The sequence below is a fragment of the Somniosus microcephalus genome, chromosome 6 (genome assembly GCF_052327205.1).
Source record: "Somniosus microcephalus isolate GS21.2 chromosome 6, FLI_Smic_1.0, whole genome shotgun sequence".
NCBI classification, from domain to species: Eukaryota; Metazoa; Chordata; class Chondrichthyes; order Squaliformes; family Somniosidae; genus Somniosus; species Somniosus microcephalus.
Genome location: NC_140992.1, coordinates 163,892,036 through 163,917,534, shown reverse-complemented (window position 1 = coordinate 163,917,534; position 25,499 = coordinate 163,892,036). Strand labels below are relative to the sequence as shown.

At 42.0% G+C, this 25,499-nt stretch overlaps 1 pseudogene; it reads right to left on the bottom strand.

Moving 5' to 3' along the window:
* Positions 1-25,499, bottom strand: part of LOC147116163 (tyrosine-protein phosphatase non-receptor type substrate 1-like) — a 44,136-nt pseudogene that overhangs the window by 14,401 nt on the left and 4,236 nt on the right.

Sequence of the window (25,499 nt, the reverse complement as noted above, 5' to 3'; positions counted from 1 at the left end):
TGCTCATGGTTCTGCTGTTAATACAGAGATTATGACATTTGTGGTTCTGCTTTCTAATTAAGCCCTTAGCTGCTCATACTCCCTCAGCTGAACCGCTTTCTTAATCCTACCTATGTCTTTGGCAGCTACATGGACCACGACAACTGTATCCTTCCTTTCCCACTACAAGTTTATCTCCAACCCCATGGAGATGTTCTAAACCATGGCACCAGGCAAACAACACAGCCTTCTGGTCTCACGTTCTCGCCTGCAGAGAAGGTTATCTATCACACTATGTATACTGTATCCTACCCTACCACTACTATATTCCTTTTTACTCCCCCAACCTGAATGACCCCCTGGACCACGGTTTTGTGGTCAGTTTGCTCATCCTCTCTGCCATCCCTGCTTTTGTCCGCAGAATCTGCAAGAAGTTCATACCTGTTTGACAAGCTGAGGCTCCTCCAATGCTGCCTTCTGGATCCCCATACCTGCCTCGTTCGTAGTTACACCCTCCTCTCCCTGAGCACGGACCGAATATGAAGTATTTAACCTAAGGTGTGGGACTTCCACCTGGAACAAAGTGTCCAGGTAACTTTCTCCATCCCTGATTTATTGCAGTGCCCTAAACTCGGACTGCAGCTCATAAACTCTGAAGCGAAGTTCCTCGAGCTGCAGACACATAGGAACATAGAAACATACAAAAATAGGAGCAGGAGTAGGCCATTCGGGCCTTCAGGCCTGCTCCTCCATTTAAAATGATCACGGCTGATCCTGTATCTCAATACATATTCCCGCTCTCTCCCCATATCCCTTGATGGCTTTGGTGTCTAGAAATATATCTCCTCCTTAAATATATTCAATGACTTGGCTTTTACAGCCTTCTGTGGTAGAGAATTCTGAAAGTTCAACACCCTCTGATTAAATACATGTCTCCTCATCTCAGTCCTAAATGTCATACCCCGTACCCTGAGATCCCTTGCTCTAGACCCTCCAGCAAGGGGAAACATCCTCCCTGCATTCAGTTTGTCTAGCCCTGTCAGAATTGTATCAATTTCAATGAGAATCCCTCTCATTCTTCGAAACTCTACTGAATAAAAGCCTAGTCGACCCAATCTCGCATCATACGACAGTCCTGCCATCCCAGGAATCAGTCTGGTGACCCTTTGCTGCACTCCCTCTGTGGCAAGTATATCCTTTCTTAGGTAAGGAGACCAAAACTGCACACAGTGCTCCAGGTGCGGTCTCATCAATGCCCTGTATAACTGTAGTACGACATCCTTGCTCCTCTACTCAAATCCTCTTGCAACAAAGGCCGACATACCATTTGCCTTCCTAACTGCTTGCTGCACCTGCATGTTTGCTTTCAGTGTCTGTGGCACAGGGACACCCAGGTCCCTCTGTACTTTAACATTTTCCAATCTATCACAATTTATATAGTACTCTGCCTTTCTGTTTTTCTACCGAAGCAGATAACTTCACATTTATCCACGTTATACTGCATCTGCCATGTATTTTCTCATTCACACAACTTGTCTAAATCGCCTTAAAGCCTCTTTGCATCATCCTCACAGCTCACTATCCCACCTAGTTTTGTGTGGTCAGCGAACTTGGAAATAATACATTTGGTTCCCTCATGCAAATCATTGATATATATTGTGAATAGCTTGGGCCCAAGCACTGATCCCTGTGGTACCCCGCTGGTCACGGCCTGCCACCCTGAAAAAGACTCATTTATTCCTACTCTCTATTTCCTGTCTGTTAACCAATTTTGAAACCATGCCGGTATATTACCCCCAATTCCTTGTGATTTAATTTTGCACAGAACCTCTTATGTGGGACTTTATCAAAGGCTTTCTGAAAATCAAAATACATCACATCCACTAGTACTCCCTTATCTATTCTAACAGTTACATCCTCAAAAATCTCCAGTAGGTTTGTCAAGATCTATATCCCTTTCATAAATCTATCTTTACTTTGATTAATCCCACTGATATTTTCTAAGTGTCCTGTTATCACATCCTTCATAATAGACTCCAGCATTTCTCCTACTACTGATGTGAGGCTAACCGGTCTGTAATTTCCTGTTTTCTCTCTCCCTCCTTTTATTAATAGTGGGGTTACATTTGTAACCGTCCAATCTGCAGGAACTGTTACATAATCTATAGAATTTCGGAAGATGACAACCAATGGTTCCACTATTTCCATGGCTAACTCTTTTAGTACTCTGGGATGCAGATTATCAGGCCCTGGGGATTCATTGGCTTTCAGTCCCATTTATTTTTCTGGCACTATTTTTTTACTATTACTAATTACCTTTAATTCCTCCTTCTCACTAGACCCTTGGTTCCCTCGCATTTCTGGGAAGTTATTTGTGTTGTCTTCTGTGATGTCAGATCCAAAGTATTTGTTTAACTGCTCAGCCATGTCCTTGTTACCCATTACAAATTCTCCCATTTCTGCCTGTTAGAGACCCACATTTGTCTTCACTAATCATTTTATTTTTACATACTTGCAGAAGGTTTTACAATCGGCTTTTATGTTCCTTGCAAGTTTACTCTCATAATCTATTTTTCCCCTCTTAATCAATCTCGTGGTCCTTTTTTGCTGAACTCTAAACTGTTTCCAATCCTCAGGTTTGCTAATTTTTCTGGCAATTTTATATGAATCCTCTTTGGATCTAATACTATCGTTACTTTCTATTATTAGCCATGGTTGTGCTGCTTTTCCTTTTGTGTTTTTGCGCCAGAAAGGAATGTACAACTGTTGCAATTCATGCATTCCTTCCTTTTATATTAGCTATTGCCTATCCATCATCATGCCTATTAATAATATCATAACCAACTCACTCCTCATGCCTTCGTAGTTTCCTTTGTTTAGATTTAGAACCTTAGCTTCGGATTGGATTTCTTCACTTTCCATCTCAATGAAGAATTCTTACAGGCTATTATCACTCTTTCCTAAAGGACACCGCACAACAAGATTATAAATTAACCCCTTCTCATTGTAAAATACCCAATCTAGGAAAGCCTGTTCCCTATTTTGCTCATCAACGTGCTGGTCTTAAAAGCCATCTCATGCACAATCCAGGAATTCATCCTCCACATTATTATTGTTAATTTGGTTTAGCTTGTCTATCTGTTGATTAAAGTCACCCATGATTACAGTAGTACCCTTGTTACATGCATCTCTAATTTCCTACTTAGTGCCACCCCCTTCATTACCACTACTGCTTGTAGCCCTATAGACGAATCCCACCAATGTTTTCTGCCCCTTGGTGCTTCTTATCTCCACCCAGACTGAATCTACATCTTGATTTTCTGATCCAAAATCCTTTCCCACTATTACTTTGACTTCATCCTTTACTAACACCGCCACCCCACCTCCTTTTCCTTTTTGGCTGTCCTTCCTAAATATCGAAAATCCTTGGATATTGAGCTCGCAGCCTTGGTCAACCTGCAGCCATGCCTCCATCATCACAATTATATCATATCCATGTATATCTATTTGCACTATTAATTAATCTACCTTATTACCAATTCTTCATACATTCAGATACAGTGCCTTTAGATTTGTCTTTTTTACATTTTTAGAAATCTTAACTTTTTTTGGACTATGGACCTATTTGTCTTACCATTTTTTCTTACGCAGATCCGCTGTCATAATGCACTGCTGTTTGTATGCTCTGTCCCTATCTAACAAAATCTGGTTTTCCTTACCCCAATCACTTTCCTGCACTGCTTCTTTGTCTGTAGCATTCTAGATTTCTCTCCACCGGCCCCCCCCTCCTTATTTAGATTAAAGCCCTATCTACCTCCCTAGTTATTAAATTCGCTGGAACTCTGGTCCCAGCATGGTTAAGGTGTAGTCCGTCCCAACAGAATAGCTCTCTCTTTCCCCAGTACTGGTGCCAGTGCCCCACGAATCGAAAACCACTTCTCCCAAACCAAACTTTGAGCCACGCATTCATCTCCCTGATTCTATTGACACAATGCCAATTTGCTCGTGGCTCCAGTAACAATCCAGACATTATGACCTTTATGGTTCTGCTTCTTAATTTAGTCCCTAGCTGCTCAAGCTCTCTCAGCGGAACATCTTTCTTTGTCCTATCTATGCCGTTGGTACCTACGTGGACCACACCAACTGGATCCTCCCCCTCCCAATCCAAGTTCTTTTCCAGCCCGGAGGAGATGTCCTTTACCCTGGCACTGGGTAGGCAGCATAGGATTTGGGACTCATCCTCCTGCCTGCAGAGAACAGTGTCTATCCCCCTAATGATGCTTTTGCCTACTACAACCAACTTCCTTTTTACTCCCCCCACTTGAACGGGTTGCTGTGCCATGGTGCCTTGGTCAGTTTGTATGTCGTCCCCACACTTGTTCACAAGGGTTGCAAGAACTTCGATTCTATTGGACAACGGTAGGGATTGAGGCTCCTGCAATACTACCTCCTGGATCCCCGTACCTGCATCACTCAGAGTAAAACGCTCCTGGCCCTAACCACGTGTCAATTTTAAAGTATTTAATCTAAGGGGTGTGGCTGCCTCCTGGATCGAAACGTCCAGGTAACTTTCTCCTTCCCTGATGGCTCACAATGTCTGCAGCTCGGACACAAGCTCCACAACTCAGAGCCGAAGTTCCTTGAGCCACAGACACTTACCGCAGATGTAGTCGCACTGGACAAAAATGTCCACAAGCTCTCAAATATTGCAGCAGCAACACATCTCCTGTTCTACCGTTATTTTGTTTATTAATTAATTAGTTTTGTGTTAATCAAATGAGTTACCTCGTTTAGTTTAGTAAATAAAGTTTAGTTTTTAAAATTTAATTATGTTATATGTTACCTTAAAACTTAGCTCACCTGTGACGTCATATTGCCATTTTCTCTTGTTGATGCTGGTCTGCTGCTGCTTTTATCCCCACTCTCAGGCCTAGGTCTGCTCCCGTTCAGGTGTGCCGCTGCTCGGCATGAGAAGTTAGGAAAAGCAAGCACCTCCTTCCCCCACTTCATCGAACTACCTCACCTGCCAAACTCACAGTTGTTCACCCTGTGCTCATTGCACTCTGTGCTGGCTGCACTCAAAGGCACCAGTAGTTACACTGTTTGTGTCTCAGATGAGTGAGCACTGCTCTGCTACTGTTGCAGGTACCAGTTTAATCTATTTAGCTAATTATCTAACTACAGCAGCCTGAAAAAACTTAAAAATTTAAAGATAAAATATTAACTTTTACAGTTGATCTTACTTAAGAGCTGCTAGCAATTAACACTTCATTTTAAAAATGATTAACTCTTAAAACTCCCACACTTACCAAACTCCCAGTTGTTAACTCTGTGCTCACTGCATAAACTGCTGGCTGCAGTCAAAGACCCCTGTTTTTAATACACTTGCTGCAGTTGTGGTTGCTTTGGATCACACTGTTGTCCACCAGCTCCACATGCTACAGATGCAACACATCACCTGCCCTGCCATCTCTATCTTATTTTGCTTAACTAATTAGGTTTTCAAATTTTGAAATACTGATTTCTCTATTAATAGTTTTTCATCCAGGTAATAACCTTGCTTAATTTAATAAATTTAGTTTTATGCTTTAAGTCTCTACTGTAGCTTAGCCCACAGTCCTAATTTAAACCTAGTTGTTTATATATTTTTTTATGTATCAAGCAGCACCTCTTACCCTTACCTCACCGAATGCTCGCACCCACCAAATTCCTGAGTTTAGAACTCTGTATGAGCAGTACTCCATAGAACCGGACTCATAGAAACATAGAAACATAGAAACATAGAAGATAGGAGCAGGAGTAGGCCATTCGGCCCCTCGAGCCTGCTCCACCATTCAACGCAATCATGGCTGATCATTAAAAATTCAGAACCCGGTCCCTGCTTTCTCCCCATACCCCTTGATCCCTTTAGCCTTAAGAAATATATCCAACTACTTCTTGAATATATTTAATGAATTGGTCTCTACTGCCTTCTGTGGTAGAGAATTCCACAGGTTCACCACTCTCTGGGTGAAGAAATTCCTCTTCATTTCTATCCTAAATGGTCTACCCCTTATCCTTAGACTGTGCCCCTGATTCTGGACTCTCCAACCATCGGGAACATCCTTCCTGCATCTGGTCTGTCCAGTCCTGTCAGAATTTTATTAGTTTCAAAGAGATCCCCTCTCATTCTTCTAAACTCCAGCGAGTACAAGCCCAATCGACCCAAACGCTCCTCATACGTCATTCCTGCCATCCCAGGTATCAGCCTGGTGAAACTTCGCAGAACTCCTTCCATGGCAGGAACATCCTTCCTCAGATAAGGCGACCAAAACTGCACACAATACTCAAGATGTGGTCTCACCAAGGCCCTGTACAACAGCAGCAAGACATCCTTGTTCCTGTACTCAAACCCTCTTGCTGCGACGGCCAACAATTTGCCTTCTTAACTGCCTGCTGCACCTGCATGATTACCTTCAGCGATTGGTGCACAAGAATACCCTTCAGCGATTGGTGCACAAGGATACCCAGGTCTCGTTGCACTTCCCCTTATCCCAATCTATTGCCATTGAGATAATAATCTGCCTTCCTGTTTTGACACCAAAGTGGATAACATCACATTTAGCCACGTTATATTGCATCTGCCATGCTTCTGCCCAATCACCCAACCTGTCCATCCTCCTCACAACACACATGCCCACCCAGCTTTGTGTCGTCTGCAAATTTGGAGATATTACATCTAGTTCCCTTGTCTAGATAAATAATAAATATTGTGAATAGCTAAGGTCCAAGGACCGATCCCTGTGGTACACCACTAGTCACTGCCTGCCACTCGGAAAAAGACCCATTTACTACAACTCTTTGCTTTCTGTCTGCCAACCAGTTCTCTATCCAAGTCAATACCTTGCCCCCAATCTCATGTGCCTTAATTTTACACGCTAATCTCTTATGCAGGACCTTATCAAAAGCCTTCTGAAAGTCCAAATACACCACATCCACTGGTGCTCCGTTATCTATTTTGCCAGTTACATCCTCAAAAAATTCCAGTAGATTAGCCAAGCACGATTTTCCTTTTGTAAATCCATGTTGACTTTGTCTGATCCTGTCACTGTTTTCCAAGTGCTCTGCTATTACATCTTTTATAATGGACTCTAGCTTTTTCCCCACTACCGATGTCAGGCTTACCAGTCTGTAATTCCCCGTTTTCTCTCTACCACCTTTTTTGAATCGTGGGTTAACATTAGCTGCCCTCCAATCCATGGGTACTGTTCCAGATTCCATTGAATGTTGGAAGATGATCAGCAATGCATCTATTATTTCTAGGGCTAATTCCTTAAGTACCCTAGGATGTAGATTATAAGGCCCTGGGGATTTATCGGCCTTCAAACCCATCAATTTCCCAAACACCATTTCCCTCCAAATACTGATTTCTTTCAGTTCCTCCCTTTCATCAGACCCTATGTTCCCCGACATCTCTGGGAGGTTATTTGTGTCCTCCTTTGTAAAGACAGAACCAAAATATGTAGTTAATTGGTCTGCCATTGCATTGTTCCCCATTATAAATTTCCCTGATTCTGACTGCAAGTGAACTATGCTTGACTTCACCAATCTTTTTCTCTTCACCTATTTATAAAAGCTTTTACAGTCAATTTTATGTTCCCTGCAAGCTTACTCTAATATTCTATTTTCCCCTTCTTAAGTAATCCCTTTGACCTCCTTTGTTGAAGCCTAAACTGCTCCCAATCCTCAGGCTTACTGCTTTTTTTGGCCAATTTATATGTCCTCCATGCTACTTGCCTCCGTGTGTTGGCAAAAGCCTCTTCTTTTTACATGAGCAGAAATTCCAAGCCCTAACTCAGCCCCTGCTGACAGTAGTTACCACGTAGCTAGTTCTATCTAGCCACATAATTAACTGTGCAACTGCCACTAGCAGGCAGTTTGTTTACCACTGTGAAAAAACTACAATTAAGGATAAAGTTAAGTTCAATTAAAAAAACGAAATGCAAAACTTTACTAAAGTTTAGGAAGAGGTCACTCCTTAAAATTACCTCGCTCATCAAATTCCCTAGTTTAGTAATCTGTAGAAGCAGGACTCCATAGAACTGGACTTCATGCTACTTACCTCTGTATATTTGCAAAAGCCTCTTGTTTTTATACCAGTAGAAATTCCAAAGCCCTTAGTCAGCCCCTGCTGACAGTAATTACCAGGTAGCCAGTTCTTTAAATGCCAGCCACTGCTTATCTACCGCCATACATTTTTAATCTATTTTTCCAAGCTACCTTACTCAACTCGCCTCTCATCCCTATGTAACTGGCCTTATTTAACTCTCTGACTCTAGTTTCGGATTCAGGCCAGTCAGTCTCAAACTTAATGGGAAATTCTATCATATTATGATCACTCTTCCCCAGAAGATCCATTACTATGAGATTGGTAAATTCACCCAATACATGATCTAAAGTAACTTGTACCCTGATTGGTTCCATGTGGTATTGTTCTAGGAGACTGTTCCAAATGTATTCTATGAACTCGTCCTCCAGCCTTCCTTTGCCAATTTGAATTGTCCAGACTATATGAAGGTTTAAGTCCCCCACGATGATTGCATTACCTTTGTTACAAGCTCCTGCTATTTCTAGATTAATATTCTGTCCAACGCTATAGCTATTGTTCGGTGGCTCCCTATTGTTACATACTCCCACCAGTGTTTTTTTTCCCTTGTTATTTCATATATCCAACCATACTGATTCTACATTATGATTTTCCGAGCCTAGCTACTTTCTCTCTACTGTGCTTATGTTATCCTTTGTTATCAGGGCTACCCACTCCTTTTCCATTTCGAAATGTCAAGTACCCTGGAACATTTATTTCCCAACCTTGTTCACCTTACAACCATGTCTCGCCAATGGCTATTACATAAAAACCATTTATCTATCTTTGTGCCACTAGTTCGTCCATCTTGTAACGAGTGCGTTCTGTATTCAAGTAAAGAGTTGGCCCATCCTCCCTGCAGTCCTTTTCCTCATCCATTTAGGTAGCACATACCTCGTACCTGTTGGACAATCTCAAGGACTGAGGCTCCTCCATCAATACATCCTGGGTACACATATCTGCCTAACTCGCAGTCACACCCTCCTGTCCCGGAGAACTGACGAACTCTAAGTACTACTTAACCTAAAGGGTATGCCTCATGGAACAAAATTTTCCGCTCCCTGATGCATCGCAATGTCTTCAGCTCATTTTCCAGCTCAACAAATCTGAGCCGATGTTTTTCGAGTTGCAGATACTTACTGCAGATTTGGTTGCTCGGGATCACGATGCTCTCCACAAACTCCCACATGCTGCTGTTACGACAAATCACCTGCCCTGCCATTTCTAACTTTGTTTTATTTATTAATTAGTTGGTTAAATTTGATATTCAATCGATATTTTATTTTTATTGCTGGATTATTTTACCTGGTTTAATTAATAATTTAATAAATACAGCAAGTTACAGTTTCTCCGCACTTAATGTAACTCCCTTCTGTAACCTAGAGAGCAAATAAAAGCTGTAATACTCACCAAACAATTACCGACGTGCTCTCCTTTGACGTCGCTCTTTGATTTTCTTTTTGCTGCTTTTGAATCAGAGCCTCGCCCCTGCCGCTGCTTTAATTCAAAGCCGTTCTCGGCTCGCTCTTTATCCTCACCTCGCTGCCGCTGCTCTAATTCAGGTCCGCTATCGGGCCTGTAGTTAACCTGTGCACTTTCGGGATTCTTACTGACCTCACATGTGGCTCGCGTGAGCAGTCCAGTCGTTATCACTTCCGACCAACACGATGAGTTCTTTGCTCGTAAATATTGTTAAGAGGATCTCATGAGCTCTGTATATACTAGATTATATTAGTTTATGCATTAATAAAGATTATTAATCAGACGTCCATCTATCTTCTGAGTCTATGTACTCATAATGGACGGATAAGGATTAATCTCCAGGAAAAAAAATGCATTCAGCAATTTATGATGCTGGGCTTCTTACGTCTGCAGCTCTGCCTTCTTCAGCAGAACTAGGCCGTGAGCTGGCCTTCTGTTTAGCTCTTCCCTTGGATATTTTTTTCACATCCACCTGGTCCTACTCACTTCTGCTCACTGCACCCCAATTGCAGTCCTCTATAACTCACTAGATAAATCAGTTAGGATGCCGATATCTGTGCTGGTGCTTGGCAGGGTAAGAAAGAGTGACATTGAATTGTCATTAGGTTTTTTATCATTGGTCCATCTGGTATAGGTGATTAGCACTTCTGATTGACCAAGAAGAACGGGAAGGGGGCCAAGAGTTATAGTTGTAAGCACGATCAACTCCGTGGATCGTGTAGAAAGAGAAGAGAGACTGAAAAATCCAATAGGCAATGCAATTTTGGCTTTCATCCTCTCTATCTCCACTGCTGGTTGGTGTGACTTGTGTACATCTCAAAGTTTGTTAAGATAGTAGGACGTTGGTATCTAACATTAACCCGGTACAGACCAGCTATTGGTAACAGTTTATAAAAAATGATTCCAAGAACAGAAGAGGCAGAAAAATTGAGGACTTTTCAGTTGACTTTCCCTTTATATAGATAATAATGCTGCTTCGATTTTAAACTGTGTGGTAGGTACATTTGTTTCAGTGGTTATTAAGCAGATAATCTAACAATAGTACTGGTTTAAATTTAAGCAATGTCTACTTTCTTCTGTTTGTTACCTTCTCCTCTGGGGCTAGGAATCGATCTTTGGATGTGTCTTTGTCCGAAGTACCGGAGATTGGTCGTTCGATCGTCGGATGGTTAGCTCCATATCTTTCATTTGTGCTGCCAACTTCGACAGTCTTATCTGCTCTTGCTTAGACCAGACTTGTTGGTCCTAATTATAACAGTTTCAAAAATGTAATTCAGGTAACTTCAGTCATTCGCAAGACATCCATAATCCTTTTTTTAAATTTACTTCAAGCTTCCTTTAATTGAATTCATGGATTTTGAAGTGTTAATTACTTTTTCTTCTGTTCCTGCTGTTCACAACTCGCTTGAAGTAACAAAACAATTTTAAACAATTACGTTATTCAAAGACGATACAAAATATAAATATATTGTGTGATTAAAAAACTATGATACATAGTACAATAATACACCAAAGCAATCTCATCCTATGATGTCAACAGTGGGCTATTCTACAGGGATGAGTTTTTGCATTGTATCAAGACCACGCCAGTGTGGCAATTAACAGCACTCAGCTGCACATGATTTCCCACTTTAAAATCGGCGAACTGCCTACAGAGAGCACGCTTCGAGTTGGCAATTCAGCTCAAACTGCAAATGCGGGGCAACGGAGAAGCAGGGAATGGATCCGTCACCATTTTTCGTTGGCTGCTGTTCTCACCCCGCTCACCCTCCCGCCATTGCCTAGAAGTACAACTTGCAAATAAGCAGCGCCTTTAACGTTACAAAATGTCCCATTGCGCTTCACATAAGTGTACTCAGATAGGAAAACCGACCAGCCAACCAAAGAAGGAAATATTAGGAGAGGGGACTAAAAGCTTGATCAAAGAGGTAGATTTATTGAGCATGTTAAAGGACAAGAGAGAGGTAGAGAGGTTTAGGGAGAAAATTCCAGAGTTTATGGATTATACAGCTGAGGGCTCGGTCGTCCATGGTGGGGCGAAGGTAGTCCGCGATCGAAAAGAGGCCGGAATTGGAAGAATACAGGTTTCTGTGAGAATTGTAGGGCCGGAAAATGTTCCAGATATTAGCAGGGGCGTGGCCATGGAGCGATTTGAAACTAAAGGTAATAATTTTAAATTGTCGAACGAGGGGAGCAACACCGACCTCATTGTTTCACAGGAGACAACAATGTGAGTCGATCGTCAATATCGCCTGGGTATTAAACATTTGCCTGTGCGGGGCGTAAAAAGCAAAATCGTGTGGGATGTTCGTTTGCCCCGAACAAAACCCACAGATTTTCCTTCCATTAATTTTAGTGAAAGGAAAATATTCCCCCCCTTCCCTCTATATCCTCTCACCACTACATCCTGGCGACAGTTGTCGGCCAGGTGGTAAAGATTAAAATCTACTTGATGCAACATAACCGTACAGATAAAAAAGCCATTCAAGTTTCTGCATTGTTTAGCTTCACATATTGCACTTATATTATCTTACTCTTCATCATCATACCATGTGAATGTAATTATTGTATTATTTGACCAATTGAATTTGTACTAAGTTTATATAGCAATAAATCAAAGACGTGATACATTTTATGCTCAGCAAATTTGTGGTGAATGAGTTTAAACAAAATCTCAGCACTGTATATTGCTGTTTGCTGCCCCCTTTTGGTCATTATTTGGAACAGGTAATATTTTACATTCCATAAACTAAAGCCATAAGAGCTCAATTTGAATTTTAAAAAATCGACAGAATTCCAAATGAATTAAAATAAGAACACATCTTTAAATAAAAAATAACGAGTTTATACCGCCACAGGTAGCAATACATTTTTGAGGCTAAGCACTTAAAGAAAGGTTTTGGTGAGTAACACACGTAGTATGTGTCCTTATGTCTGTAATAATATATAACCTTAGTTCCATTTTCCTAATGTTGCCGTTTTCAGCTTCATGCGCACACAAACCGTATTTTCCGTTCGCTATTTCTGCAAAGCCAATGGTCAATATCAGTCACTTTGTTGCTTAATTAGTCTGCAAAAGAAAATAATTAATGCCGTATGGGGGAACATTTTTGCTTCCAACATTCACTGCCTATTTTCACGGAGGCTTATTTTTCAACCAAATATGTTGATACTTTCATACAACAAGTTTGCAATGGCAATCGCTTTCAATAGTTTCCATGTATCACTCTACTAGTCAATTTGTTACATTACAATTTCCCCAAATGAACTGAAGCTTAAATAATTATGTTTTTAAGTGGAAGTTGTCTTACTGCTCTTGTAATAAATTTTATTAATAATCACTATCAATTTTTCATAATTTTAGGAGGCCTCTGCACATGATACACATATTACTGGATCCAGCATCATTGTTGATTGCTTTCATGCTTCAAAACGTGAAAATGTTTACAATATTTTTTTTTGCATCGGTCTTTCAGTCTCCAACTCCCTCCAATATCTGTCCAGTTCACCTTATTTCCGAAAACATTTGCTTCAACTGCCTCCTCTCGAAGTCAGTTCAGCACAGTGATTACTGTAGTCAAATCTAAACTGCCCATGCTCCTCACAGGATCATGGAATCATGGAATGATGCAACACAATGCCTGTCCCGGCTCTTTTAACGAGCTATACAAGTAGTTTCACTGGGCATCTCTTTCCCCATAGCCGTGCACAATGATCCCCTTTAAGTATTCATCCAATTCTCTTTTGAAAGTTTCTATTGCACCTGCTTCCACCAGCGTTTTCAGGCAGTGCATTACAGATCATAACAAATCACGGGTAAGAAAAAAATCTTCTTGTGGCTTCAGTTTCTTTTGCCAATTTCCATCAATCTGATTAACGGTAACTGTGTTCATGATTTTGTACACATTTATCCAATCTCCCCTTAACTTGATCTGCTCTAACGAGAACATTCGCAGCTTCTCTATTCTCTCCACATAGCTGAGCTCCCGCATTCCTGGTACCATTCTAGTAAATCTACTTGTCCCCTCCAAGGCCTTGACATCCTTCGTAAAGTTTGGTGCCCAGAATTGGCCATAATATACTGGCTGGTGTCCAATCAGTGCTTTATGTAGGATTATCATAACTTCCTTGCTTTTGTACTCTATGCCGCTATTTATAATGCAAAGCATCCCATAAGCCTTATTACAGACTTCCCAACTTGCCTTGCCACCTTCAAAGATATGTGTACATGCACCCATAGGTCTTGCTGTTACTGCAACCCCTTTATAATTGCACAATTTCTTTATATTGTCCCTTCTTATTTTTCGTACCAAAACGAATCAATTAACACTGCTCTGCGTTACATTTAATGTGCTATGTGTCTGCCTTTTTCTCCTGCCTGTCTACGTCTTCCTGAAATCTTTTACTATCCTTCTCATTGTGTACTACATTTCCGAGTTTCGTGCTATCTGCAAACTTTGATATTGTGCATTGTATACACAAGGCCATGTCATTAATATACATAAAAAGGAGCAGTGGTCCTAATAACAAGACTTGGGGGTCACCACTGTAGACTTCCCTCTAATCTGAAAAACAAACGTTCATCTCTAATCTCTGCTTTCTGTCCCTTAGGAAATGGGGTATCCATGCTGCCACAGCCCCTTTATTCCCATGGATTTCAATGTTGCTCGCAAATATATTGATTTGTACTTCAGCAAACGCTTTTGAAAGTCCCTATACACAACATCAATCATACTACCATCATCCATCCTCTCCATTCCTTCATCAATGAAATAAATCAAGTAATTCAAACATGGCCTGCCTTTAACAAATCCATTCTAGTTTACAATTACTGACCATACTTCTCCAAGTGCCAATTAATTTTGTCCCGGATTACTGTCTCTAAACTTTCCACCTCCGGGGTTATGCTGACTCAGATGTAGCCCCAATCAACCTCTTGAACAGGGTGTAACATTTGCAATTCTCCAGTTCACTTGAAATCTTCCCATATCTAAGGAGGATTGGAAGATTGTGTCCTGAGCCTCCGCAATTTCCACCCTTACTTTTCTCAGCAGCCTAGGAAAAATCTCATTCGGACCAGATGAATTTCTACTGTGTGCGTAGCCAACATTTAAAGTACATTCTCTTTATCTGATCCAACTTCCACGGCAGCACGGTGGCATAGTGGTTAGCACTGTTGCCTCACAGCGCCAGGGACCCGGGTTCAAATCCAGCCTCAGGTGACTGTCTGTGTGGAGTTTGCACATTCTCCCTGTGTTTGCGTGGGTTTTCTCCGGGTGCTCCGGTTTCCTCCCACAGTCCAAAGATGTGCGGGTTAGGTTGATTGGCCATGATAAAAAAATTGGCCCTTAGTGTTAGGGGGGATTAAATACGTGGGGTTACGGGGATAGGGCTTGGGTGGGATGGCTGTTGGTGTAGGGACCTGGTGCTAGGGTTTGGATGATCAGCCATGATCTCGTTGAATGGTGGAGCAGGCTCAAAGAGCCGAATGGCCTACTCCTGCTCCTATCTTCTATGTTTCTCTGTTTCTATTTCCCTACCACCTCCTCATTTACTGAGACATTGGCAGCAGCCTCTTCCTTAGTGAAGACCGATGCAAAGTACTCATTTAGTAGCTCATCCATCCCCTCTCCCTGCATTAAGAATTTCTCCGATTCCATCCCAATGTTTCCCCAGCCTTCCTTTTGTTAACCTTTTTTGATTTATAGGTTGTTATCTGATATAATTACATGCAATCTCTTTGTCCCTCTTATTTAATTTTTCAGTTCTCCTCTGCACTTTTCGTACTCAATTGGCTATCAATTGTTTTATGTACCTGATAACTATCATAAACATTCTTTTTCTCTTACATTTTAATCTCTATATCTTTAGTCATCCAAGCAGCTCTAGATTTGATGCCCTGACTTTCACCGAGGTGGGCACGTGTCTCGTCTGTACCTGAACGTTCTCCTCTTTGAAGGCTTCTCATTGCTCATTTACTGTTTTAACCGTCAGTCTTCGATTCCAATTCAGCTGAGCCAGGTCCCCTTTTAACTCAATAAAAGGGTTAGGGTTAGGGTTAACCGTAAGCCTAACCCTTTCCTTTTGAGTATTTTATCGTTTGATTTTTCCTCGACTTTATCACAAATCCTCTTTCTAATGATATTGTTTCTGATCACTGTTTTCGAAATGATTCCACACTGAAACATGCTCCACGTTTCCTACTTAATTCCACAGAACTAGATCTCGCCCTACCTTCTTCCTCATGTGACAAGAATCATACTGATCAAGAATGCTCTCTTGTACACATGTCAGGAACTCATCTCCCTCTTAGCCCTTTACACTCTTATTATCCCAGTCTACGTTAGAATAATTGATGTCCCCTATTATCACTATTCTAAATACCTTGCATCTTTCTGAATTTGACTGAAAATATGCTCAGCTCCATCCTTCCCATCATTTGGTGGCCTATAGAATCAAACCAGCAGCGTAATAGCTCCTCTATTGTTCCTTAATACTAAACAAGTAGATGCTGTCTTTGAACCATTAAGTGCATCGTCCATTTCCAAAGCTGTAACAGTAAGTTTGATCAATACAGACTCTCCTCTCCCCTTTGCTTATCTTTTAGGGATAGGTTGTAGCCAGTATAATTAAGTTTCCAATCCTCTATTGTTTCAGCCAGGTCTCCCAATTTGCCACTATATCATAATCGCTTGTGTCGGCTTGTGCCTGCAGCTCACCAAACTTATTTATCACGCTCATTTCATTTCTGCACATGCAATCCAAACCCAACTTAGCCTGCTTTGCATTTCTCTCCTGTCTGAACTCTCCTATTCCTAAACTTTTCTTCATTGTGATGCTGTTTCTCCCTCCCAGTGCTCTGAGAAATTTGATTTTCCTCTCTAATACTTTATCCTGATGCGTGTCCACAGGCCAAATTAGTTTTATCCCTTCCCCACAGCATCAGATAAATTCCCCGCAAGGACATTGGTCCCAGCCCCGTAAATGTACATCCCTTCCAATTTGTACAATTGACTCCCGCCTCAGAATTATTCCCAGTGACCAGGAGCCCTCCCTCCTGCAGCATCTCACCAGCTACCCGTTACCCTGTTTTATCTTACTCTTGTTCTGCTCACTAGCCGTTGGCACTGGGAGCAATCAAGTGATTACCAAATTTTAGGCATCGACAAGTATTTAAAAAGAAAGAGAGGAACAAAAGTAAGCGTTCGTCCCTTAGGGGCTGAGACAGGAGCAATTATATTGGAGAGCCAGAAAATGGAAGAGACTTTAAGCAACTATTTTGTACCTGTCGTCACATTACAAGACACAAAAAGTGTACCAAAATAGTGTGGAACAAAGGGGCTAATGAGAGCGAGATCCTTAAATAATTAACATCAATAGAGAAAAATTACTCAAATAAACTAATGAGACTAAAAGCTAACAAAACCCCTGGACCCGATGGCTTACAGCCTAGGTTTCTAAAAGAAGTGGCTGCAGAGATAATGGATGCATTGGTTGTGAACTTCCAAAGTTCCTTAGATTCAGGAATGGTCCCAGCCGATTGGAAGGCAGCAAATGTACCCCGCTATTTAAGAAAGGAGGCACAGAGAAAACAGGAAAATACAGGCCAGTTAGACTGACATCAGCCGTCGGGAAAATGCTGACGTCTATTATTAAAGAATTGGTAACAGGGTAATTAGAAAATCATAATATGACTATATAGAGTTAACATGGATTTATGAAAGGTAATTCGTGCTTCACAAATTTGTTACACTTTTTTGAGGACGTAACTAGCAGGGTAGATAAAGGGGAACATGTGTATATAATATATTTGGCTTTCCAAAATATGCTCGATTACCTGCCACATGAAAGGTTGTTGAGCAAGTTAAGGGCAATGTGGTTGAGGGTAATGTATTAGCATGGATAAAGGATTGGTTAACAGACAAAAAACAGAAAGTAGGGATAAACTGGTCATTTTCAGATAGACAGGCTGTCATTAGTGGGGTGCCAAAAGGATCAGTGCGTGGGCCTCCGCTATTACCGTCTATATTAATGCCTCAGATGAAGGGATCGAATGCAATGATACAAGTTTGCTGATGCTAAAAAGCTAGGTGGAACAGTAATATGTGAGGAGGACGCAATATGCCTGTAAATGGATATAGTCAGGTTAAGAAAGGTGGCAGATGAACTATAATGTAGGGAAATTCACTTCGGTAGGAAGAATAGAAAAGTAGAATATTTTTTAAATGGTGAGAAACTATTAAATGTTGCAGTTCAGAGAGATTTAGGCGTCCTGGTACAAGAAACACAGAGAGTTAGCATGCAGTTACAGCAAGAAATTAGGAAGGCAATTGGCAGGTTGGCATTCATTGCTAAAGGGTTGGAGCACAAGAGTAAGGAAGTCTTGCTACAATCGTACGGGGCTCTGGTGAGACCACATCTCGAGTACTGTGCACAGTTTTGGTCTCCTTATTGAAGGAAGGATATACTTGTCTCAGAGACGGTGCAACAAACGTTCACTAGATTGATTCCAGAGATGAGAGAGTTGTCCTATGATGAGAGATGGAGTAGTTTGGGCCTATACACTCAGGAGTTTGGAAGAATGAGAGGCGATCTCATTGAACCATGTGAGATTCTGATGGGGATTGACAGGATAAATGCTGAGATTGTTTTCCCTGACTGGAGAGTCTAGAATTAAAGTGCATCGTCTCAGGATAAGGGGTTGTCCTTTTAAGATTGAGATGAGGAGGAATTTCTTCACTCAGGTGGTTGTGAATCTTTGGAATTCGCTGCACCAAAATTCCTGTGGATGCTCATTCGTTGTGTATATTCAGAGCTGTAATAGATCATTGTTTGAACTCCAGCAAAATCAAGGATATGGTGATAAGGTAGGAAAGTGGAGTTGAGCTCGATAGTCAGCTCTGAGCTTATTGAATGGCGGAGCAGGCTTGAGGATCCGTATGGCCTACGCTTGCTTCTAATTCGTATGTTATTATATTCTTAACTTGCTCCCTAGTTCCTTCATAACTATGTAGGACCTCAACACTTAACTTCCTATGTAATTGGTTCCCACGAATTTTGGCAGCTCCACTTCCCCCCGATAAAGGTTCTGCATCCGTTCAGTGATGTACTTTCCTCGAGCACCAGGAAGACAACACATCAGACCGGACACTTCGCATGTCCATCCCTCTGCCTATCGAACACGCTATGGTCACTGCATGACTACATTTCGCTGTGCATCCTGTGCAGCCATTTATACCACGTTGCTATGGATGAGCTCTAAATTGTAATTCCCCACGGTGTCGGCAACCTTACCGGGCTTCAGTAATGAAACCCGAATTGAGTGTGCTACACTCCTGGAGGATTCATACACAGCCTGCCTCTTCCTACCCAGACGGACGGCGACCCATTTACTATTCACCTGAGCTCTCTTTGGCTGCGGGGTTACCACCTCCTGGAACGAGAGTTCCAGGAAATTCTCAGCCTTCCGTATGCCCTGTAGTGACTCCAGTCTCACTTCAATTTCAGAACACCTGAGTTGGAGCTCCAGCATTCGGAGGCATTTCCTGCACACATGCCTTCGTGATGTTTCCACTTGGCACAGCAATTGCAGCAAACGGAGCTTCACTGTCCCATCATTTTAATTAAAGTCTATTTACTTAAGGTACATAAGGTTACACATACATTTTAGTTTAGCACCCCGTTAAATATCAATCATTTCGTTAATATTGATATGTAATTAAACTCTATTTACTTAAAAAGCGCTGCTCTCACCTATTACTCTTTTGCATCGGTGTTTATCAAGCAAGAGGACTTTGCGGAAGCTACGGTAAACGAAGCCTTGGTCAGAATACTGCATAACATAAAAATAGATAAAGCGGAGGGACCAGTACTTAAAGTAAAAACGTCACCCGGTCCCAATGCGATACATCCTCAGTTGCTGAGGGAAGTAAATGTAGAAATTGCGGAGCTGTTAACCACAATCTTCCAATCCTTCTTAGATACGGGGTGGTGTCAGAGGACTGGAGAATTGTGAATGTTATACACTTGTTCAAGAAAGAGCAGAGAGATATACCTGGCAATTACAGGCCAGTCAGTTTAACATCAGTGGTGGGGAAGCATTTAGAATCAATAATCTGAGAGAAAGTTAGCAACCACATGGACAAGTAGGCGGTCTCTTAACAGTCCACCTCCTCCAATAACTGTCCAATTATCCTGAATAAAGCATGGCCAGCACGAATTTGTTAAGGGAAAATCGCGTTTGGCTAACATGATTGAGTTTATTGATAAGTTAACAGAGAGGGTGGATGAGGGCTGTGTAATTGATATTGTGTATATGGTCTTGCAAAAAGCCTCTGATGACGTACCACGTAATAGACTTGTCAGCAAAATTGCAGGTTATGGGATAAAAGGGGCAGCAGAATCATGAATACAAAATCGACTAAGAGATTGAAACGAAGACTTTTAGTGAATGGCTGTTATTTCGGACGGGGTGAGGTATACAGTGCTGTTCCCCAGGTTTTAGTACCAGGCTCACTGCTGATTTTGATGTATATTAATGACTTGAGTTTGGGATACAATGCACTATTGCGAAATTTTCAGATGTCACGAAGCTTGGAAGACTATTAAACAGTGAAGAAGTTCGTAATAGACTTCAAGAGGATATAGGAAGTTTAGCGGAATGGCAGAAGTAATTCAACGCAGAAAAGTGTGAGCTAAAATATTTTGGTAGGAAGAATGAGGAGAGACAATACATTGAAAATGATACAATTTTAAAATGTGCAAGAACAGAGAGATCTGGGGGTGCTTATGCACAATTGTTTAAGGTGGCATGACAGGTTAACAAAGCAGTTAAAAACCATATGAAATACTGCGTATATAAATGGATGCTTAGAGTACAAAAGCCAGGACGTTATACTAAGCATCGATAAAAAAAACTAGTTAGGCCTTCTTAACACTTGCTTTCTCACTCACAAACCTCCACTAATGGTTTCCATATTTCCACTATTAACACGAAATCTCTCTCCCCTGTGCTTGCTGTGAGCTAGTGTACTTTGTTCCTATTATCTTGCAATTTTATCTCCCCAGTAAATACAATTTCTTACTCATCTGCTCATCTTCCCAAGCGACCAAGCTATATTTATATTTGGCATATATTTCTGTTCTTTTCGTTCGAGCTCAATTTGCTCTCAACTGCAAAGTTCTACAGCTTTGTTTATGTTCTGGGTTTCAAACAATTTATTCAACCTGCAAACTTTCATGCAGCTGTCACTGATTACTAAGGAAACCCACTAATATTGATAGCTCAATTCAAATCAATTTTTCGGTCTCTCTTTAAGCAATTAACAAATCTAGCATTTTGATTGATTAAGGAATATATATTTTGAAGAAAATTGAAGACCAATCTAGTGGCCATCTATTATCAGCGGATCCACCAGTACAAGAGCAAAACAATAGTTTACACTCTGCAAGCTGCGGTGAATTAGTTCACCCAGTAGCAGTCGGCATATTGCTTAATAATGTTCCACCAACGTAGAATGAATACTTGGAAATTGAAATCGTGATCATTTGAAACAATAAATAATGCCATACCTGCAAAGGAGGCTAGCCTTAAAATGGTCGGCAACAAGGAAAGATAGCAACAGAATTAATAAGAAACCAAATATCAACCTGGAAATCAAAGCAGCGCGAAGTCTGTAATCGGAACCTGTAATAAGCAAAATTATGGAATTTGCGTTATAAGGAGTGTTCTTTCGTAACATTACTCAATAAATGACGCAAGTAAAGGTGTGGCACAACTTAGTACTTCATTCCTATTTTGGGTATTTAATGAGATGTGAACAACTTTGTACTATGGGGAAATAAACATTTAGTTGCAGGCTTGGAACCATTTTTAAACCGCGTTATATATTTATTTATATTCTCAAATACTGAGGCCGGAAACACACAGACTTTATTCAATCTTGCCTGTTGGTTGTGTATAAATAGTTGATCCGGTGGAAAATTAGTGACAGGAATTAATCAGGAATTGGTTAAAGTGTCCCTAATATGCCATCGATTGATATACTACGTGCAGTAACTGGTTTGTTTAGTTCCAAAAGTGATTTATTCTTTAAAGTTATGGTGTCTTAGTGCCCTACTCAATATCTGCGAATGCGCTCTCTCTGGCAAAAACCGTACCATGGGCATTTTTTTCTCTTTTCTCCGTGTTTCAATAAAAACAAAGAGGAATGTTATTGCATAACCAGTTAGCCGTGGTGCTAAACTGTAACATTCCGATTTAGTCTTTGTATTCTGCCCTATGCAGAGCTAGACAAGTAGCTAACAACTTGATAGCTTCCCATAAAAATAACAAGGCTTGACTTTTCTTGTAAACTTTACTGAAAGATTCTTATTGTGAAACTGAAATACAATACAGAAATGGAAGCACACATTAGTATACAAGCACATAACTGATATGCATACACAAATTTAGGTACGCCTGAGCCACACAGTACATTTGGCATGCAACTTACCAAAACACGTGTAAACACAGCTTACTGTGAATATACATTTAGCAAACTGAAAGGCATTCTCTTTAAATTAGCCCTGTACATCTTGCATCAAAATACAGCTACAAGTTAACCAGCTAGACAGAGAGCGAGCACTTCACGGATAGCTGTGTCAGTTTACTTACAGAGAAAAGTTACAAACTAAATATTTTCTGCATAATATAGTGTACACGAATCATCTATAAACATTCTCAAGCACTTACAGACAAATAGTGTCCAAGGCTGGAGCGTGACAAGAATATAACTTCCCAGACCATGTGTGGCTGCAGGTCTGTGATATACAGTAGTTTACTTTACTGCACTTTACTGTGCTTTACTGCACTTTACTGCACTTTACTGCGCTTTACTGCACTTGCTAGGTACCAAATATCCACTAGGTGGCGGCATACAATGGAAATCAACCCAAATTACTCAAACCCCTGAATTAACTGGATAACTAACATAAATTCCTAAAGGAAGGCAGCACATTCCCCGCTTGGTACAATTGTACCATTGCAGATGCAAAATAAAACCTAAAGAAAACGTCCTTTGGCTGCAAACATACTCAGAATCCTTTCTCTAAGTTTCTTCAGAACGGAGGACTACGATCTCTGAGACTGGCCTCAGAAACACTTTGACAGTCCCCTCCTTGACAATCTTCACCTCCACCTTGCGGACCCTCTTGTCCCTGCTCGGCAGAGTTTTGACAACCAGTCCCACTGGCCATTCATTTCTGTGTGCTTGGCTGTCTTTCAGCAAGACAACATCTCCCACTTTGACATTTGGCTTGTCTTCTGTCCATTTCCAACAGCTCTGTAGGGTGGACAAATACTCTCCTCTCCATCTCTTCCAAAAAGTGTCTGCAAGACACTGGACTTGCTTCCACTGCTTCCCGTGCAGCTCAGCCATGTCGAAGTTTCCAGAGGGGGCTGAAATAGCACTCATCTTTATAGCACTCGCCATGAGTTCAGCCATGAGAGTGCTCAAGACGTCGTGTGTGAGACAAGTGGGTCCCGTCTGAAGCAGCATAGCATGCAGAATACGCCTGGCAACACCGATGAGACTCTCCCATGAACCGCCCACGTGGGATGAATGTGGGGGGTTAAACATCTGCGTGCATCCTTTCTTTTGGAGGTAGCTTCTTACCGCTGCATCGTCCGTGTGGATGTCCTTACAGGCACCCACGAAGTTAGTCCCTCTGTCGGAGTGGAGAAGTTTGGCTGGACCATGGATTGAGAAAAACCTCCTCAGGGCATTGATGGTTAGGAAAGCTTTGTCATCCATGAATAGTGCTGGCTTGTCATCATCCTTGGACCATTCAAACACTGAGCATCCTAGGCTGTCTGTGCTCACAGTGAGGTCTGCCTCTTCCTCACAGGCAGAGGAGGTTGGCCTATGATGCTGCATCATGCCATCGTAGTCTTCCTTTACCTGAATCCTGTTTGGGCATGGGCTGAGAAAGGGTGTGCGACCATTGTGCAACACATTTGATTTATAGACGCTGACATCCGCTGGTTTGTGGACTGTTCCCAGGCAAACTCCACCCACGAGGACCCATCCCAGGTCAATCCGCTGCGCATAAGGAGCATTGTGGGGCCCGTTGATTTGCTCACGCACCTTGTGCATCCTTAAGATGTCTCTTCCCAAGAGCAGGAGGATTGAAGCGTCCAGGTCCACAGCTGGAACCTTGTTGGCAACTGGCTGTAGGTGGGGCTGATGGCGTGCGACCTCTGGAGAGGGAATTTCCGTCCTCTCATCTGGCATCATGTCACACTCAATTAAGGTGGGGAGGGGAAGCTGTAGTTTCCCATCCATGGACTCGATCATGAAGTTGCCAACTCTCCTACCCATAGTCTCTGTTGTCCCTGAACAGGTTTTTAGCATGTACGGAGCTGCGCTGGCCTTGACTTCAAAGAGATTGAAGAATTCTGTCTTCGCTAGAGACTTGTTACTTTGCTCATCAAGCACTACGTACATCTTGATTGCCTTCTCCTTTCTCCCTGCAGGATATGCTTTAACCAAGCAGAGTTTGGAGCATGAGCGTGGGCTGCTTGCATTTCCAAAAACCTCTGTACGCTTGGAGGTGACTGATGAAGATGTGCTTTTGCTTTGCTCCCCGCTATCCTCTTTGTCAACCGTGGCTCTCTCGGTGGTCGAAGGAGGGGGACCTGGATGCAGGGCTGCGATGTGTTTTTCACTGTTGCACTCGAAGCACTCGATTGTCGCCTTGCAGTCTTTTGCCATGTGCATAGTCGACCCACAACACCTGAAGCAGATGTGATTCTCTTTCAGGTATGATTTGCGCTAATCAATAGGCTTGCCTCTAAAGCTTCAACACTTTTTGAGTGGGTGGGGCTTCTTGTGTATTGGACACTGACGGTCTGGGTCGTCCACTTTATTCCCAGCAGAACTGGATTGGTTGACTGAGGGTTCGGCTGGAACATCTGTTTTGTGCACGCTCACAGAGGCTTTGTTGCTGTACTTTGTGGGTTTCTCTGATATCAAAGGAGCGTGACTGCTGGAGTTGGAGAAAGTGAAACTTGGACCATTCCTCACCTTTGCCTGTTGTTGGACGAACCTGGAGAAGAGAGAGAAGGGAGGAAATGCTACTCCGTAGTCCTCCTTGTACTTGGATCCCTTATCTATCCATTTCTCTTGAAGGTTGTAGGGGAGCTTTTCCACTATTGGGTTTACCCCACGAGCTGTATCCAAATACGAGAGGCCTGTCAGGTAACCTTCTCCCTTAGCACACTCCAGTTCGAGGAGAATTTCACCCAGTTCTTGAAGCTCGACATTATCTTTGTTGCTTAGCTTCGGAAAGTCCTCAATCTTCTTAAGCAGTGCGTGTTCAATGACTTCTGGTGTCCAATAACAGTCTTCGAGACATTGCCAAACCAGGTTGAGGCCTGCTGTGGGATTACGGACGTGCACTCAGCGAATTCGCTTCACCTGTTCTGCCGACTCAGCTCCGAGCCACTTTGTCATCAAATCTAGTTCTTCTCTGGCTGACTGATTCAAGTCCTTGGTGGTACTCAGGAAGGACGCTTTCCATGACCAGTAATTTTCAGGATGGTCATGAAATTCTAGAAGACCTGAACTTAACAATTCTCGGCAGATGAGGTACCTAGCGAGGTCTTGTGCACCTTGTGGCTCGGGTGAGGACTGCTTGGCTGGACTGGCCGAGTGCTGTGGAGGTCTCTGCAGGTAAGTCTTACTTGTTTCTTCTCTTTTAAGCTCAGTGTCTCCGAAAACAGGCTGTTTTTTACTGTGGTGAGTAGTTGGTTCTGCGTCGAGATACCTGGATGGTTCCTTGAAGAACAATTTGGAGTGCTGTTGGACTTACTCACTTGTACATTGCACTGGACTGAGGGGCTGTTCTGGAACATATGGTTCATGGCTGTGCT